Below are 6263 nucleotides of genomic sequence, written 5' to 3' on the forward strand. Positions count from 1 at the left end.
GAACTATTTTGGCACCGAGCTAGTGTGTGATGGAGACTTGGAAGCATCACCTCCCTCAACACCTTGCAGCTTTTTCATATTCCACATACTAATCCATTTTTCAGCGCCCAGTTATCCTTTGTTAAACTTTCTAATTAATCCTGAGAATTTGTATGTAAAATTGTAACAGGGAAGAACCAATCTGACTCTGTATTAGGTCTGTTTCTTACTTTAGCCTTGGTGCTCTGTTGCCTGTGCTTAGTTATGCTGGCTCTGTGCCTTTTGTAAAGAATGTTGCCTGTAGCCTGAAATATACAGGAGAGCCTATTTTCAAGGCTCTGACCTTTAAGAGTCTATTCATATAGAGATAAAAAGTTGCAGAACAGAGAATAATATTTGTTTTGTTGGAGGGTTACAGGAGCATGTGACCTGACCTACGTGGACAGCTGCAAAGAGGTTTGTAACAACCAACATCGCTCCTCCTTCATCTTGCCTTTAAAAGTGCTTTGCTGAAACCCTTGGAGGAGTTCAGGGTTTTGGGGGGCAGGAGCCACCTGTCTCCCTACATGGCCCCGCAATAAACTTTTCTCTGCTCCAAACTCCTACGTTTTGGTTTGCTTGGCCTCACTGTGCGTTGGGCACAGGAACTGGTTTTCAGTAACAAAATGTCTCAAGCTTTCAATCTAAATAACAATACAATCTGCAAAAAAAAAAAAAAATTGCTGGTGTATATATTACCTTTCAAATCTTATTGAGTTTATATTTATTTTTAAATTATGTTACAAAATATAGTCAATCATCATTATTCAATTATTCCATATCTGCAAATTTGCCTATTTGCTCAGATTTATTTGTAAGCCCCCAAATCAATATTTGTAGCTCTTTTTGGATCATCTGAGTTTACGAACAAATGGCCAAAAATTCATTTGTAACAAGGCTCACACTCCCAGCTGAGGCTGAACAGCTGATATACTCTGCCTTCTTATTGCAGCTCTGCTGCAGAGATGACGAGAAGATGGAGTTGGCACTGTATTGAAGAAGCTTGGGTTCTGAGTACAGTTGCAGGGTGTTGGAATCTCAGCTATGGTACCTATTGCTGACATGGCCCCAGGCAAGTCACTTTTCACTTCTCCTTTGTAAATTAGGGAAAATAGAATCTTCCAGGATGAGATGTTTGCAGGATTTAAGATCGTAATCTCTATGAGATACATAGGTATTTCCCTTTGAAATGTTGATTCAGCAATAGCTAATTCAGCGTTTGGGGCTTTATAGAACATAGTTATCACAAGAATTGAATGTATTAGTATGATCTCACTAATATAATAAATATTAAAACTATTTTTTTTAGAGATAAAAGGTCCAGTAGACTTTTTGTGAAATAGAAACTTGGTCAATTATTTTTTTTCCCTGAGTCTGTAATTTAAAAATATGTGTGTATGTATGTTTATGTACCTTACAATGTTTATGTATTGATTGTGACATAATGAAAAAAATAAAATATTAAAACATTTGCTCTTATTCAGACAAAATGGCTATTTAACAAAATAAATATAAACACAAAAATAACTTTATAAATGATATGTATGAACTGATTTGGGCCATGTAGTCCAGAAAGAATAAAATACCCATAAAACACAAAGAATGATTTCTTAATGACAGGAGTTTCTGAGACCTTTGTCCCAGTCTTCTGTGGCACTGTAATTTGTATAAGTGATATTTCAGAATCTACAGTGAGCAAAACAGGTGTGACCGTTCCCCAGCGCACGGCAGCATCCTTATCCTTCTCTTACTTGTCCACTCCTATCACATCACTCATGGATCTTCCAAGCCCCAGCGGGCATGCGCGCGCACACATGCACGCACACACACACACAATCATACTGCGCAGGGTTCCAGGAAGAGGTTCCTCTAGAAGCGGGAGTGTTACTACCCCACCACCGTCCAGAGACCCTCGGGGCTGGCTGACCTCAGCCCTGGGTAGGTGAAGAAGGGCTGCTCCCAGGACCCCATCCAGGCTCCCTCCTCTCCCCACCTCCCTGGAAGACAGGCGCCCTCTCCTGCGGTGCAGGGTCCCGGAGTGAGGGACAACTATCTCAGTCCTGCTCAGAGCCCTCCGACCAGCGGGCCCGCCAAGACCCTGAAACTGGTTGGGCTCGGACCTGACGCCGGACTCTCCCCCGCCCGGCCTGGGCTTCTGCAGCAAGGAGGGCGACGCCCCCCGCGCCAAGGGACCCTGCGACGACGGGCCACCCTCCTATCCAGCAGGGTCCTCACTTACGATGGCCCGTGGAGGTCAGCAGGCCCAGCCCTGAGAGGAACAGCAAGAGAGACAGCATTGCGTGGCCAGCTGGCCTCGCCACCGGGGTTGACTGGAAACGGTGCAGCGAGCGCGTGGAGCCCTGCGATCTAGGTCCCGGCGGGGAGGGGCAGGGAGGGAGGGCAGAGCGGGCGGAGGGGCGGGGCAGGGAGGGGCTGGGGGGCTGGCCTGGGGGTGGGGGTGGGGCGGGTGGAGATGGTGGGGCTGGTGGGGGGAGGGTGAGTGGGGTGAGGGGTGGAAGTGTGGCTACGGCTCCGTGGACCCAGACTCCACCTGTGGCCAGGTGTATGCCCAGAAGCATAGGGGAGACTTCCTCTTGCCCAAGTGCGCTTTATTTTCAAAAATTTGACATTTTAAACGTATTCAGTGGTATCATAGGGTTACAAAACACCTCTTCTGCATGTAACCCACTTGATGATGAAGTTCTTGGCAACATTAATAGTCCACGTCATAACTCTCTGGTACAATGGCTGAATGACTAGTGAAAGAAAAAGAAAATAGAAATTCACAATATCTTTAGTAGCAGGCGGTTTCCTACTTTAACTGTATCTACTGCCAGATTTCTGTTTTAAGTCTCAGATCAAAACACTCACGCAAAGGAACACAGACAGTAAAAAATAAAAAATCAGCTATAATAGATTAACTGAAATAGTCATTATAGGTAAGTTTGTTTCTTAGAAAACTAAGCAGTCCAAATAAAAAGCTAAACATTAAATGTATGTATTCATATATGAATATGTATTTATATATGAATATGTATTTATATGTATAAATGTGTGCATTTTTTAGTTTTTTTTTTACAGCAGGTTTTTATTAATTATCTATTTTATACATAGTAGTGTATATATGTCAATCCCAATCTCCCAATTCATCCCTCCCTCCCCTGCCTTCCCCCATTGGTGTCCATACGTTTGTTCTCTACATCTGTGTCTCTATTTCTGCCCTGCAAACGGTTCTTCTGTACCATTTTTCTGAATTCCACATATATGCGTTAATATACAATATTTGTTTTTCTTTCTGACTTGCTTCACTCTATGACAGTCTCTAGGTCCATCCACTTCTCTACCAATGAACCAACTTCGTTCCTTTTTGTGGCTAAGTACTATTCCATTGTATATATGTACCACCTCTTGTTTATCCATTCTTCTGTTGATGGGCATTTAGGTTGCTTCCATGACTTGGCTATTGTAAATAGTGCTGTAATGAACACTGGGGTACATGTGTCTTTTTGAATTGTGGTTTTCTCTGGATGTATGCCCAGTAGTGGGATTACTGGGTCATATGGTATTTTTAGTTTTTTAAGGAACCTCCATACTGTTTTCCATAGTGGCCATATCAATTTACAGCCGGCGGACTGTAACACTTGGGGGTGTGGGCCCGCCAAGGACGATGGGGCCCTCCCGAGCCACCTTCCCCCTGCTGTCCCACCAATGGTGCAACAGGGTTCCCTTTTCTCCACACCTTCTCCAGCATTTGTTGTTTGTAGATTTTCTGATGATGCCCATCCTAACTGGTGTGAGGTGATACCTCATTGTAGTTTTGATTTGCATTTCTCTAATAATTAGTAATGTTGAGCAGCTTTTCATGTGCCTCTTGGCCATCTGTATGTCTTCTTTGGAGAAATGACTATTTAGGTCTTCTGCCCATTTTTTAATTGTTTTTTTTTTTTTAACATTGAGCTGCATGAGATGTTTATATATTTTGGAGATTAACCCTTTGTCTGTTGGTTTGTTTGCAAATATTTTCTCCCATTCTGAGGTTGTCTTTTCATGTTGTTTATAGTTTCCTTTGCTGTGCAAAAGCTTTTAAGTTACATTAGGTCCCATTTGTTTATTTTTGTTTTTATTTGCATTACTCTAGGAGGTGGGTCAAAAAGGATCTTGCTGTGATTTATGTCAAAGAGTGTTCTTCCTATGTTTTCCTCTAAGAGTTTTACAGTGTCCGGTCTTACATTTAGGTCTTTAATGCATTTTGAGTTTATTTTTGTGTATGGTGTTAGGGAGTGTTCTAATTTCATTCTTTTACATATAGCTGTCCAGTTTCCCCAGCACACTTATTGAAGAGACTGTCTTTTCTCTGTTGTATATCCTTGGCTCTTTTGTTATAGATTACTTAACCATAGGTGTGTGGGTTTATCTCTGGGCTTTCTATCCTGTTCCATTGATCTATATTTCTGTTTTTGTGCCAGTACCATACTGTCTTGATTACTGTAGCTTTGTAGTATAGTCTGAAGTCAGGGAGTCTGATTCCTCCAACTCCATTTTTTCCCCCTCAAGATTGCTTTGGCTATTTGGGGGTCATTGTGTCTCCATACAAATTTTAAGATTTTTTGTTCTAATTCTGTAAAAAATGCCATTGGTCATTTGACAGCTATTGTATTGAATCTGTAGATTGCTTTGGGTAGTATAGTCATTTTCGCAATATTGATTCTTCCACTCCAAGAACATGGTATATCTCTCCATCTGTTTGTGTTATCTTTGATTTCTTTCAACAGTGTCTTATACTTTCTGAGTACAGGTCTTTTACCTCCTTAGGTATGTTTATTCCTAGGTATTTTATTCTTTTTGTTGCAGTGGTGAATGGGATTGTTTCCTTAATTTCTCTTTCTGATCTTTTGTTGTTAGTGTATAGGAATGCAAGAGATTTCTGTGCATTTTGTATCCTGCAACGTTACCACATTCACTGATTGCATCTAGTAGTTTTCTGTTGGCATCTTTAGGATGCTCTATGTATAGTATCATGTCATCTGCAAACAGTGACAGTTTTACTTCTTCTTTTCCAATTTGTATTCTTTTTATTTCTTTTTCTTCTCTGATTGCCATGGTGAGGACTTCCAAAATTATGTTGAATAATAGTCACAAGAGTGGACATCCTTATCTTGTTCCTGATCTTAGAGGAAATGTTTTCAGTTTTTCACCACTGAGGATGATGTTTGCTGTGGGTTTGTCATATATGGCCTTTATTATGTTGAGGTAGGTTCCCTCTATGCCCACTTTCTGGGGAGTTTTTATCATAAATGTGTGTTGAATTTTGTCAAAGGCTTTTTCTGCATCTATTGAGATCATATGGTTTTTCTTCTTCAATTTGTTAATATGGTGTATCACATTGATTGATTTGCATATATTGAAGAATCTTTGCATCCCTGGGATAAATCCCACGTGATCATGCTGTATGATCCTTTTAATATGTTGTTGGATTCTGTTTGCTAGTATTTTATTGAGGATTGTTGCATCTATATTCATCAGTGATACTGGTCTGTAATTTTCTTTTTTTTGTAGTATCTTTGTCTGGTTTTAGTATCAGCATGATGGTGGCCTCGTAGAATGAGTTTGGGTGTGTTTCTTCCTCTGCAATTTTTTGGAAGAGTTTGAGAAGGATGGGTGTTAACTCTTCTGTAAATGCTTGATAGAATTCACCTGTGAAGCCATCTGGTCCTGGACTTCTGTTTGTTGGAAGATTTTTAATCACAGTTTCAATTTCATTACTTGTGATTGGTCTGTTCATCTTTTCTATTTCTTCCTGGTTCAGTCTTGGAAGATTACACCTTTCTAAGAATTTGTCTATTTCTTCCAGGTTGTCCATTTTATTGGCATAGAGTTGCTTGTAGTAGTCTCTTATGATGCTTTGTATTTCTGTGATGTCCAATGTAACTTCTTCTTTTTCATTTCTAATTTTATTGATTTGAGTCCTCTCCCTCTTTTTCTTGATGAGTCTGGCTAAAAGTTTATCAATTTTTTTTATCTTCTCAAAGAAACAGCTTTTAGTTTTATTCATCTTTGCTATTGTTCTCTTCGTTTCTATTTCATTTATTTCTGCTCTGATTTTTATGATTTCTTTCCTTCTACTAACCTTGGGTTTTGTTTGTTCTTTCTCTAGTTCCTTTAGGTGTAAGGTTAGATTGTTTATTTGACATTTTTCTTGTTTCTTGAGGTAGGATTGTACTGCTATAAACTTCCCTCTTAGAACT

This window comes from Lagenorhynchus albirostris, chromosome 21 (assembly GCF_949774975.1).
Source record: "Lagenorhynchus albirostris chromosome 21, mLagAlb1.1, whole genome shotgun sequence".
Taxonomy (NCBI): Eukaryota; Metazoa; Chordata; class Mammalia; order Artiodactyla; family Delphinidae; genus Lagenorhynchus; species Lagenorhynchus albirostris.